Below are 12,521 nucleotides of genomic sequence, written 5' to 3'. Positions count from 1 at the left end.
TATTACTGTTTTTAGAGTCATGTCCTCTGCAATTTTGTCTTCCTCTGTTGCTCAGAAGCAATTGCTTATTTCAGTTCAGCAGCAATGAAATCCTGGAACTGAGCAGCATTATGTTTATTCTATTATTACAGGTTGTCTTTTAAGGGTCTGCTGAGCTCATTTGGCTGTAAAAAAAAAAAATGCAGTTTGAGCACCACCAATGTTAAATAAAGCAGTAAGAAAAAATATATATATATATATATGTTTCGCCTCAGCACAAGGAACTGTACGGCATAGTAAAGCTCCTGCATTTGACCAGGGGTGTGTAAATAAACTACTGGATTACTTCAAAAGCTGAAGCTCAAGGGTAAGGAGAAAAGTAAGGAAAACTCAACATTTACATGATTTCTGTTTTTTTTTTTTATTTATTTTTTATTTATTTATTTTCCCACAGTATTAGGAATACATTTGGAAATGAAAGCTCAAGTTTTCAACATGGGCATGGCATGTTTCCGATTGGTTTGGCACTCACTCTGCATCACTTTCCAGCTCTGAAATGAATGCCTTAACCACCAAGGCATCTCAGTTAACCTTGGTAACTCTAGTTCCCTGGTGTACAGACATATTTGCTGGGCACAGATAGAGCTACAAGAGCCACTCAGACTACTCTGCCTCCTGCACACTATGCTCCACTGTGTGCTTGGGAACATTTACTCTCATACCAATGGTATCTTCAACTTCCTCAGGTGCTGGGGGTGTTTCAGTGAGTAAACCCTTTATAGCCATGGCTAGAAGAGGCTGGATATGCTGAAACTGCAGGGGTAAGGGCTGTATTCAACAACAGAATGGAAAAGGGAGAACTGCTGATGTGAAGAAAGGGCTCCTGCACCCTCGAATGTGGTCTCCGAAGAAATACCATCTCCGTCCAGTGCAGGCAGCACAGCTGGGTTTGTTAGGAAGATGGCTGAGAGCTTTCCCTTCATATGCCTCACTGTACTAAGCGCCACATGGAAAAATTTCTGCAGTACAGGTTTTACTTCAAGAAGCAGGATATCAGTTTGGTCCAAAGTTTAAAATCAGTGTCCTCGGCTTTCCAGATAAGTTTGTCACATTGAAGCTTGTCCACTGTTGGATACACTTGAACACCACCGCTCTTCAGAAGATGCCAGGGACAATCAGAACAACTTCACTTGTAGTCATAGGGCAGGCAACTGCACCCACCGGAGAAGTGGTAGGGGGGTCTGTGGGTCTATGGCTCTCTTCCAAGCTGCAGAAAGGGAATCTTCCATCTAGTTCTGTATAAAGAGGTTGCACTGACTTCAGATTTCTTTTTTTTTCCATCTCGCTGTCTCAGGAAATATTTTCAACAGAAAGTGTTATATCTCTGAACATGCACTGTTCGTAAGGAAAATTTCCTGCTTGCTTTCTAAGCAACACAGTAGATTTTAAGGTGGTGGCAACTGTCTGAAATAATGATGACCGATGAACTGTAATTTATCATATTGTTTTTTCTACCAAGAATTTATTGTACTGACATTTATGAAAGAAAAATTCCTCAGTTTCATAATATTCTGCAGAATGACTGTTGTCAGCCACAACATGTTTATATATTTGAGTGTATTCAAGTGAGTGTGTTCTCTTACCTATGGACTATGTCCTCTTCAAGTAGTCCAAACATCTCTCTGTGAAATAGACAAGAAGATATACAATAAATCTAATACAGAATTAGCTAAACGTAACTCAAAGAATAGTATTTCCCTAGCCTACAACACTTATAGCTTTATAAAAGATACATTATGAAGAATAAAACCGTCATATTACCATTTTATGGAAAACATGAGAACACAATTGAAATAAATTGACTTTGAGTGGCCTTATGGAATCACAGAGTCATAGAATCATACAGTTGCGTAGCCTTGTTTCTCTGTGTGCAATTTCTATCAAGCAGAATAGGCCACAGCCTTGTCATGGTAAGAGTGAGAAGTTTGCAGGTGTTTGTATCTTGTGATCTGACTTGGAGTAAATTGGTGCCTCAGAACTGAAGCAGCAAAGAAGAGTTTTTCTGAAGAGACTACAGAAGAATGAAATTTTCTGCTAAATGGGTTTCAAATAAACTAAATAATTAAACCACTGTTAAGGTGGATAAGAGGGAGTCGGTGACTAGCTAGAGAAAATGGGATCTTCTAGAACCAGAAATTTCTTGAGAGATTTCAGAAAAGCCCTTATCTCTAACCCTGGCAGGGATTGTGCAGGGATTGTGTGAGGATGGATTTCTTGGTGTTGCTCTCTATAGGTTTGGCCAATGTGTCCTCCTTTGCCTACTTATAGCTACTGCCATAAGTGTAAACCTGCCAGAGTGGCTGAAGATCAAAATAGATGTAAATTTCCCCTCATTGAGACTATGGTCTTGAACAAAAGTGCTGAGATTTAAATCCATTTCTAAGTCAGAAGACGCAGAGCACTATATGCAGAAGATGCACTAAGGTTCAGTTTCAGGAGTTATTTAACTAGGTCATGGAAAGCTTGATCTTAAGAAAAATCTCTTTGTCTCAAATCCATGCAATGGGCTCTAAGAGGGGTTGATACAGCCACAGCCAAATTGAGTGATATTTGTGATATCAACACTACAGTATACTGTAGTATACTGCTACTGTGGTATACTACTCATGAAGCATTTTTATTTTTCTTGCTAGTTTATTGGTTTGTCTTTAACTTAAGCAAAAAACCTTTTCCTATGCTCACTAAACATATGGTCCAATATTAAGTTAAGTGCATCTTGGAGACTCGGTTTCAATGGTGCATACAGCTGTAGCTAAGATAAGAGTTAGCTCAGTTTATTCACTGTTATTATGGGTTCCACCCTATATTACTTGTATATCTAAGACTCCGTCTAAAGGTAATAGAAAGTAGGAATGTCAAAGAATATGGGACAGGGGGGTAATTATGAAAATGTAACAAGTATTAGCTCAAGGACTTTGTAAACCACTAATTCCCAAGGGAAACAGCCTATCATTATTTGAAAATGGTAACGTCATAACACATCTTGTTGTACTTGAAAAATTTAATAAAAAGAGAATTATTAAAAAACACTAAAAATTACATATACTCTGCCCACACACAAGCTATTTAATAAAGCAGATACCAAGCTGGTATTCTGATATTTCATATCGACACAGCCACTACTCAATTTTACTGTTATTAAAAATAAGCCAAAGAAAAACATTGCTCATTTTTTCCTCCATGTGAATTTCTTTTAAACACCTTCTTCTCCCAGCCCAAAGGAGAAAGAAAGCTGAAGTAAGAAGGGACATCCATGATCAGGATGGACCACAGCATGCGGTGGGGTTGGGGTAGGGCCATGGTTCCTGGCACATATAACTCAGCTATTGGCACATGAATATATCCCCCTTCTGACTTCCTCAAAATTGCTCAGAGAGGGATGGTCCAGAGAATTAGTGCCTCTTCTCTGTGCCAGTAATTATTGTGGTGAAGATGCACGACGAGCATTCATGGTCCTCAGAAGGTCTAGTGTCACCTGCCCACACAGACTCCATTGTCACGTTGGCAGGGCATTAAGGTTAGCTCCTGGAGGCTGGGAGACACACTAAGCAGATGTGTAAGTGAAGAGGACACAAGGCAGCTTTGTCATTCCCATCCCTGCCCTTCAGTTTGACACCTGATGTGTGGGGTTCTGGGACCAGCACTGTAGCAAAGCAGAAAAGCCATCAGCATGTGTGGGGGCTTTCTGGAGCTGCTGTCCCATGCTCCTGGTGCATCCTGGTGTGCACTAGGCCACACAGAGGCTCCACAATGCCAAGCAGTCACATCACAGGGGCAAGCATCCAAGGTCTCAGATCCCAGAAGCTTTTAATTCCTCACATTTCATTTTTGAAGCTTCATTGCTTTTGGGGAGGAGAGTCTGTATTTCAAAGCACGTCTTCTCCTATCAGATAAAGCAGGCAAAAGCTGACTGAGTCCCACAAACAGAGGTAAGCTGGCTGCTGTCTTCAGTTTAAAACAAATAAATGAGACCAAAACACCTCCCATACATGCACTTCCAGCACTTCGAGAATTTTAAAAGGAGGGTTGTGACTTCAGTGAAGAGAGCAGCCAAACTCTCCATCTGGCCCACACACATTGCTCAAGTCTAGACTGATTGGCCCAGACATCAGCCCAGCCACATGTTTTCAAATTAAATTAGACCTTTTGATCAAAGAACTGGGGACACTTAAGCAATGCCATAATTTCCTAATTATATGTCTTATTATTTGATTAGAATAAGACTTAACACAGTGACATTCAATAATTTTGTGCCAGGGAAAATGGATTCTCATTGACACTACAGCCCTGAGCTAAAAAGAGCCACAGTTGCTGAAAGAACGGTAATAATAACAGTAATAGTAGAAAAGGCATCCTATTAAGTACTCAGTTTAAGTGACATTTGAGGACAAAAGTGAGTTACAGCTGCGGCTATCACTGCCTGAGGCAGAGAGGTAAAGGGATGCCTTTAGGCTAGTGTGACTTAAAATATGAACAAGCTACACTCTCAAATCATTAGCAAAGGGAAAAGTGCTTCCCTCCTGTTCAGTGCTGGCAAACAAGGCAGCTAAGCCTGCATGTGAGATTGTATCATCCATCTGAGCACCCCAGTGAACCCAACAGCATGTTAAATTTAGTTGTTGCCTTGCTAGAACAGTGTGGTTTCATTCTGCAGCTTTTTAAAGTATAAAAATTAGGAGCCTATGAAAACAAAGTTTTTACTTAATAAACACTCTATGCTGTGCCATCACATTGGCTTCTTCAGTCTGCCTCTGCAGGAAAGGTATAAACAGCTTTTTCAGCCAGTCAGCCCAACTCTGTTCACGGATCCTCTTTCTGCAGCACTCAGAATCAGCTGTGGAAAGACACCCTGTGGTTGGCATTGAAAAAAGGTCTCAACCCCTTCAGATCAAAGACAAGCTCACTTCAAACCTCTTTGTAAACCCAACAATACTGAGACTTTATACCAAATACAACTCGGCTTCAATAAGTGGAAATTGAGCTTGTTTGTGGTGCTCAAGGGCCATAGGCTGAGATCAGGTGAGTAACTGATTGATCTCATACAATCATTTATAGCACTGGACACAATCTTTGGATTGAGGTGCTAGGAGACTTGGACAGGCAGATGAGGGGTGGAAGGAAATAACAGCAACTGGTCTTTACAGCAGGATATATTGTTATATTTTTGTGTGTGTGTGGATGAGAACATAAGGTAGGGTTTGAAAAGAGCATGACCTCTTTGGAACTTCTGGAGCCTGCCAACTGTTGTCTAAATGCCAAGAGACTTCATGACAAAGAAAGACACCTTCAAAGTAGTAGCATGAAGACAGTTCAGATAAATTGGTGGGGTTCCCCTAGACACTGTGGGAAACACATTGCATGATGATGTTTAAACAGTAAAGAAAGCCACCTTGTCAGGCTCTGAGAAGGCATGGCATATTCTTTCTTCATTTCATGACTATCAGAGCTTATTTTTCAGCAGCACTATCATTATGAGCAAACAGGCATGACTCTGTGGTAGATAGACACATCCATACACGTGTTACTCTTACACAACTGCCTTGAGTTTACAGCAAGTGAAAATTCAGAAATGTAATACATGGAAGAAGTCGAGTTACAACATTTCTCTTACATTGACACAGCTCTGTTACCTCTCTGATGCCAATGGCCATAACAAAGGCTGGACTTAGTCCAGTCTCCCAGGGGTCCTGCTCTGAAATAAATGAGCCTATTACTCAAACCCTGACTCAGAGCTGACTCCTGTTCCCAGCTCTGTGTAACTGAACTCTCATCACCTACTGCTGTGTCTCTCCACTCACCAGGCCTCAGGATCCTTGGGAGGACTGAAACTCTCATACCTTACACTTTCTCTCCTCCCAGCTAAAGCCACCATGATTGTAGCTGCTACACTGTGTTGATTACACTTTTGCTCTTTTGTTTTATTTATTTTTTTCTGTTGGGAGTTGTTGCTGAAGGCCAGTAACTGCGGGTCAGTTGAGATGGTGTGTTTAGAGGTGCAACAATCTTCCGTGCCCCGGGACCCTAACTACAGTCCCAGCAAGTATATGGCAGTGGCTCTCCTCCACCAGTGCCCTCCCACTTCACAGCCTGCCCAGATAGTAAGGGACACCAGTGCTTTCCTCATTGCTCTGTTGGGTCCAAAGCTGATGCCAACTTCCTTCCAGAGATCATGAAGCTCCCACTGCTCTGATACCTGTCACTGCTAATGCAGGTCTGTGCTGCTGAAAGCTTGTTTCTGCTCAGCTCTGGAAAACCCTGCTGTGCATTACCAGATGCCTAGCAGGAGGAGACAGAGATGCAGAGAACAGTGGGATTTCTGGGGAGCCTCCTAGTCTACAGGATAATCTCTCTGTCTCACTGAACTTGAATCCCCCGAAAGTCCAGCTGCAACTTCTGAACCTCTCACAATGACTCTATCAAGTTATTAGTTATGCATCAGTCATGCTGTAGATAGTGCAATTAAGAAACAGTACGTGAGGCCTTAGATAAGCAATGTATAGTAACAATTCATGTGGAAGACTTTGGCTCCCTATCAAAGGAGCTGAGCCTTGTCAACCTGTCTCTAATTACCTCTGTTAATTTACCATTTATTGTACTTTATAGTTTTACATTCTGTGTTATTTTCTCATTACTGCTCTATTCTGATTTCCTCCCACGTCTTTCAAACTTCTATTTCTATAATTGTTAACTGCACATCCTTACTAATAAGTGTTTTATATTTGGAATGAAACTACACAGTTCAAAAGTGGATATATGTGGGTCTGTCCTCCAAGTGTACCAGCATCTGATGACCTAGTCATCAGGCAAGGGGAAGCAAATACTCTCCTTGAGACCTGATGGCACCTTTGAGGTCCATGAGCAATCAAACACCCTCATTCTTCTGGATCCCTGACAGGATAAGAACAAACCATAAGCCTGTGAAATCAAGGAATGCCTTTATAGAGTTTCTCAAAATTACTGGTGATCTTGGTAGCTAGAGCAGATGACAAGTCAGAGGAGAATAAATTTGCACATTGACCTTATATGGGTTAATCTTTAAATTCATTCCAAGTTCGGATCTGTATGGCCTCATCAGAAAAACACAGCTTAAAAATGAAGTGCTTGTGATAGGAAACACCATTGTGACAGGCAGATGGAGCTGATCACAGAACAGTAGTTTAATGAGGTGATACCACATGATCGCCATGTACTTCACCATCATGTCAAATATTTGTCCCAAATATTTTGCCATGGCTGTGTTTATAGAATAGTTCAGTTACAATCAGTGACAGATCTGAGTCCTGTATAAATGATGAGCTTCAAGGATGTTACTTGTCAATGGGTTAGCAACTAATGCAGTGCAGCCCAGTTATATCTCCAGCTCGTGTTTCCCTCTGCATCTGGATATCTCAAACTCCATAAAACAATCCAAACACATGGCATGCACTCCTGACTTTTTCTGTAAGCAAAAGGTTTGAGATGAACCAGGATTTAGCACTGTAGAACTAAGTTAATCTTCACAGATCAGGAAGCGCTTTGATAGTTTCTGATTTTGTGATCTCTGCAATAAAACCACGATATTTTTTCCTGGATCAGTTGCTTCAGATAGAAAGTTGAGGGACTAGGCCATTATTATCAGTTTTGCCATTATATTCTGTTTGAGTTCAAAGAAGCCATTTTACCTGTGGTTTAAATTCTGCAGAGCAGAGACAGACAGATCTGTTTAATGAAAGCATGAGACCCTTCACATTTTCTGAGGAGAACTAATCAAAATGCAGAATTTCTGTTCTGATTAATTCTGATATTTTTCAAAGGATGAGGAAGAAAAATTGAGATGAACTGTTGAGATGAGAAGGTGGAGGATCAGGAGGAGGGGTCAGGAGGAGGAAGACTCCCCAGATGTAAGCCCCCGTGGAGCAGGACTGGGGAGCTGCAGGAACCCTGCACCCAGGAACCCCACTAACCCCACCTGGCACCCAGGTGCTGGGCAGTCTGCACCCGAAGTGCTTTCCTTTGCAGGTCCCTGATAGGAACTTCAGTGAGAAAGTGGTGAACTCCTGGCTGGGAATTCAAGACCTTCCCTGGTGTTTTAAATCACATTTCCTTTTCGAAAAGGAAGGCTCTTTTTGAGCTCAAAGCATTTCATGAGGTGCAGGTCTCGGCAGGTCTCTTTCCTGAGCAGATCCAGATGGCAAGGGCCTGCAATGCTTCTCGGGAACAACAGAGACTCAAACGATGTGGGTATCACACCAGCTGGTACCACAGCAGTACTGGCCTGTGGGCAGCTGTGCACCTGGACAAGGGACAGCTAAACACTGCAGGAGCAATCCTGACCCTCCCTCGCTCCCGGGAATTCTCAGTTGATATACAAAGCATCTATCTTATCCCCCTAACTGAATAAATACAAGGAGAATAATGCAGAAATCAAAGTCTCCTGCTATCTGTTTTCCACCACATAAATCCACTTACAGCAACAGAAATTTACTTCAAAGGAGGCTTGCTTATACATTAAAAAACAAAAACAACTTGTAAACCTGCATTACCAAGCACCATCTGGCGACTCTTGTCATAACAGAGCTATTGTTTGTTTAGGTAGATTTGTTTAGGGTTTTAATTACTCACTGGGGAGTGGCACCCCTGCAAAGAAATCCCCTGACCTCAACCCCTGCAGATGTGAGCTTCTTCTTTTTTACTTTATTGAGAAACAGGACTATTACAAAAGCAGAGAGGTTCCCAGTGTTTTAACATAGCTATTAATCCATCAAAAGGGTTTTGATGTAATTTCTTAATTTCATGGTTTAGGCTTGTCTGAGAAGGAAAGTTAATCATTTTATATTTCTATTTCTTCGTTTTAAGCTAAGTCAGGAGAGTGACTCAGATATGCTCCCCAACACAAGCAGGAACTGGTATTCAGCAAGATTTTTACCTGACTCTCCTACTATAAAATCTAATGCAGTGGATCAGTTTTTATCTTGTTTAATCCACGAAAGCTTAAAGACTTTAAATGTATGTAATGTATATTAAATTCGGCAATAAAGTGAGTTATTCTCTGCAAAATAAGAATTTTGCAAATTGAAGAATTTGCACTGCAAAGAAGAATTCGTACTGCAAAATAAGAATTTTGCAGTACATTTCCATTGGTGCAGGTAGAAGTACTCCTACTATATTGATGAAAGTTGTTGTAATCAAAAAATACCAACAGGAAAACATGCTATTCCAAACTGGAAGGTCTTTGGTATCAATTTTGAATATTACTACAACTATGATGACAGTAAGCCTCCCATATTCTTTCTCAGTGTTGAGTTTTAGGTTTTAGGTTATCTGAAAGTCTGGACATAACACACTGAATATTGGCCAAGCCTATAAGGAGTCTTGGTTGCATGTGCTACCTTGCTTCTTTGTTTTTTATGTGTCTCCTGAAGGTCTCTAAGTTCAAACAAACAGGAGTGTTGTTTAGCCTTGCAGTGTGTTCACAGCATCTCACCCAGCACATTTTTGTACTCCTTCACCTCTCTTACTAAGCACGAAGATCAGAGAGCCCCTCCTGGCAGCTGGAAGTAACCGGGCATGCCTCCTTGGTGCCCAGCCCTGCATTGCTCTCAGGGCCACTATTGTCCTGGACTGACCCAGGTTAAAACTGGTCCCCAGACCTGCTAAGGTTTCTTCCAGACTCCATTATCAGAGGGTAGTCTTAAACCATGTTAGGTTATAATTAGAGCTTTTGTTAATTTAGAGAACCTAGACATCAAAGAGTCTTAGTAGGACATCTAATCCATGTCTTGGCCAACACATCACTGTCATCGACGGCATCCTTAAATGACCTGGAACATATTAGCATTTTGAGATAATGCTCCTCGCTGGCTCTGTGCCTAAAGCAATCTGCAGCAAGGATTTATGACTTCCTTTCCATCCATTCTGCACCTCCTGTGTTAACTCTGTGTACTCTACAGTCCTGCCTGCCAATTAACTGCTAGCCATGGTCAAATAATCCGATGTGATCAAGATGAACATCAGACAGCAAACAGCCACAATTTTTAGCAGTAACAAGACTAATTACCAGCAGTATAATAAAACTAAAGGCAGTAGTAACGGTGGTTCCAGTCTATCAGATTTTTTTTTTTCTATAAGAAGCATAAAATTAATATGAGCAGATTTTTACTGGACTCCAATGCAATATCTAGTGTTTGGTTTGGAAGAAAAGTATGAATAAAAGACGCAAGAAGCCTGCTTAGACTGAACACAAGTGCCACAAGAGGAATATATCACAGCAAAACATTATATTTCTAAGATGTCATTAAATATAGAAGGATATGTTTGGGCTGTATTTTTTGGGACTGAGACTGGATACTTTACTTTCATGTTGGAGAAAGGAAAAGAATAATTAAAACCCAAATTTTGACCCATTACAATCTGAAGCAACTCCTAATAACCAGGTTAGCCCATTTATTCAGTTTTTAACTGAATTGAAGAATTTTTTAGTGTATTTCTTATACATCTAAAAGGTAATTCCAAAATTGGGCAAAAGCCTCACAATCTAGCCACTGATTTTGTATTTATTTTTTTAGTTAGTTAGTTTTTTCACACAATATTGTTAGGCAATTCAGTAACTCAGGCAGCCTTTTCAAATTAGCTTGGCATTGCAGGATTTTCCACGCTTCTGACCTCTTCAGATGTAGCAAAAAATGTGATTTAGGTTCATCTCTGACTCTAGCTGTCATCCCATGGAAACAGGAAAAGGTTCCTCCCAAGGCTACTTCAGTCTTCCTTGCTTATCACACCATACCACAAAAATCATGCTACACATAAACTAATCTCAAACGCAACCTTCTTCAATATATGTTTTACCACCTGTTTCTAACTGTTTATTTACTCATAAATAATGATGCATTAGCCATTTCCAACCCTGTCTGGGCTCTACCATTGCAGTTTGTCAGCTGACTATACTGCCTCTGCCTGTTTATTGCTTGCAGACCACTGCACATGCTTTAAAAATGATGCCCTTAAGTTTCACATGCAGAGCTGGTGCATTTATTTTTCACTGAGACTTTTTTTTTCCTAAACAGTAGTTCTTAAAAAATAATTAAAATTTTCATTGTCTTTATAATTTCTCTTTAATACCATGTAAAGGTCTCAAAACCCACAAAGATTATTTAAAATACCTTATTTTTAATGTTTTATTTATTTTTTTCTTAATTGAAACATTCTGGGATTTGAAAACCAGAACTTTAACCATGGGGGCTAGAGAATTTTATCAAAATGGCTTCCTCCTGAAAATTATTTTTTTTTTTTTTCTTGCGAAAACATATGACCACAAGAATTTGTTCTTAGTTTAAGCACATAATTTATTTCTGAGACAATAACTGAAATTGTCTGTTGACTGTGTATGCACATTGCCACAAAATAATGATAAAGTTACATTAGATAAACTGCAAATATATTGCATCTCCTGAATAACCCATGGATAAGATATGAAGATAGCAAAGAAGGAAATTTAATGTCCTGCATAAAGAGTACTCGGTTGGAAGTGACCTATGCCTTTAGGAACACATGGTAAAACATACCAAATAAGGATGGTTATGTGTACACTTGCACTTGTTGACTGCCAGTCATAACTGAACTAATGTTATGTTCATTGTTATGTCCAGGAAATTCCTTCTGCAATATAAAATGAGCTTGTTGATATGTATCCCTCCTTTGTCCCCAGCCTACTAAAAATGTGAGACCTTGCCTTCTAGCAGGAAAACTCTCTCATCTGCAGTGGGACTCATCTAATTGCAAATCCAAATCAAAACACTCCCTTCAAATTTGAAAATGCTCACCATTTTCCCTAAATTTGTCAGGTGTCTGGGCCAATTTTAAGTTGCTCTTTTGTCTCCAGGAATTTGGAACCAGGTATAAATGGGGAATATTGGAGCACCATTAACTCACTATTACTGTGTTATTTTTATGTCTTATTAGTCAGCATTCAGCTTCAGACTGAAAATTTTACGGAGGGCAGTGCCAGAGCTGTGTGCTGACCTCTGTGCAATGCACTGAAAATGCATTCCCCCTGATGCTTTACTGATCTGCTCATAATTTGGAAGATTCCTCCAAGGAGTCATATTTTGCTTCTTCTTTAAGTGGATGCAGCATGTAAAGCATGTCCCTGCCAAGTATTTTCTTCTCTGCCCAATTAGGTAAGAAATGCTAAATATACCTTATAAAAATGATTCTTTTCAACAATAAATTCTGCTGGACATTTATGAGTGCTCTCATTCTCTAATTTCTGTTCAATTAAATGTCCTGAACAGCCAGGGAGGCAGAGCAGTTGCAGTTTCTTCATTTGCAGGTCCAAAGCTGAGCACAAAACACCATTGTTTTTGTAGTACATGCATTGTATGATTACCTGAGGGTGCCCAGAATTCTGCAGATTTATCATTGGTTTCTTGCCAGTGTTCCTCATAGACTCTGGGCATTCCATGACCTTCATGAGAAATACACTTCCTCCTAAGAGCACTAGCCTA

General features: G+C 40.3%; 1 long non-coding RNA gene across 2 annotated transcripts in view; it reads right to left on the bottom strand.

Annotated features, from left to right (window-relative positions):
* Positions 1-384: 384 nt before the first annotated feature.
* The window catches only part of LOC308185772, a 48,617-nt gene continuing 36,480 nt past the window's right edge, over positions 385-12,521 (bottom strand). Inside the window, exons 2-3 of one of the 2 annotated variants that reach the window (XR_013943743.1) lie at positions 1,623-1,661; positions 385-1,328 (exon numbers count right to left, since the gene is read on the bottom strand). This is a non-coding gene — a long non-coding RNA (uncharacterized lncRNA). The remainder of the gene's footprint in view (positions 1,329-1,622; positions 1,662-12,521) is intronic. The other variant, XR_013943744.1, reaches the window with a different exon arrangement.

This window comes from Anser brachyrhynchus (genome assembly GCF_964034855.1).
Source record: "Anser brachyrhynchus genome assembly, chromosome: Z".
Lineage (NCBI taxonomy): Eukaryota > Metazoa > Chordata > Aves > Anseriformes > Anatidae > Anser > Anser brachyrhynchus.
Note: the sequence above shows the minus strand (reverse complement) of the source record. Positions and strands in the feature narration are given on the sequence as shown.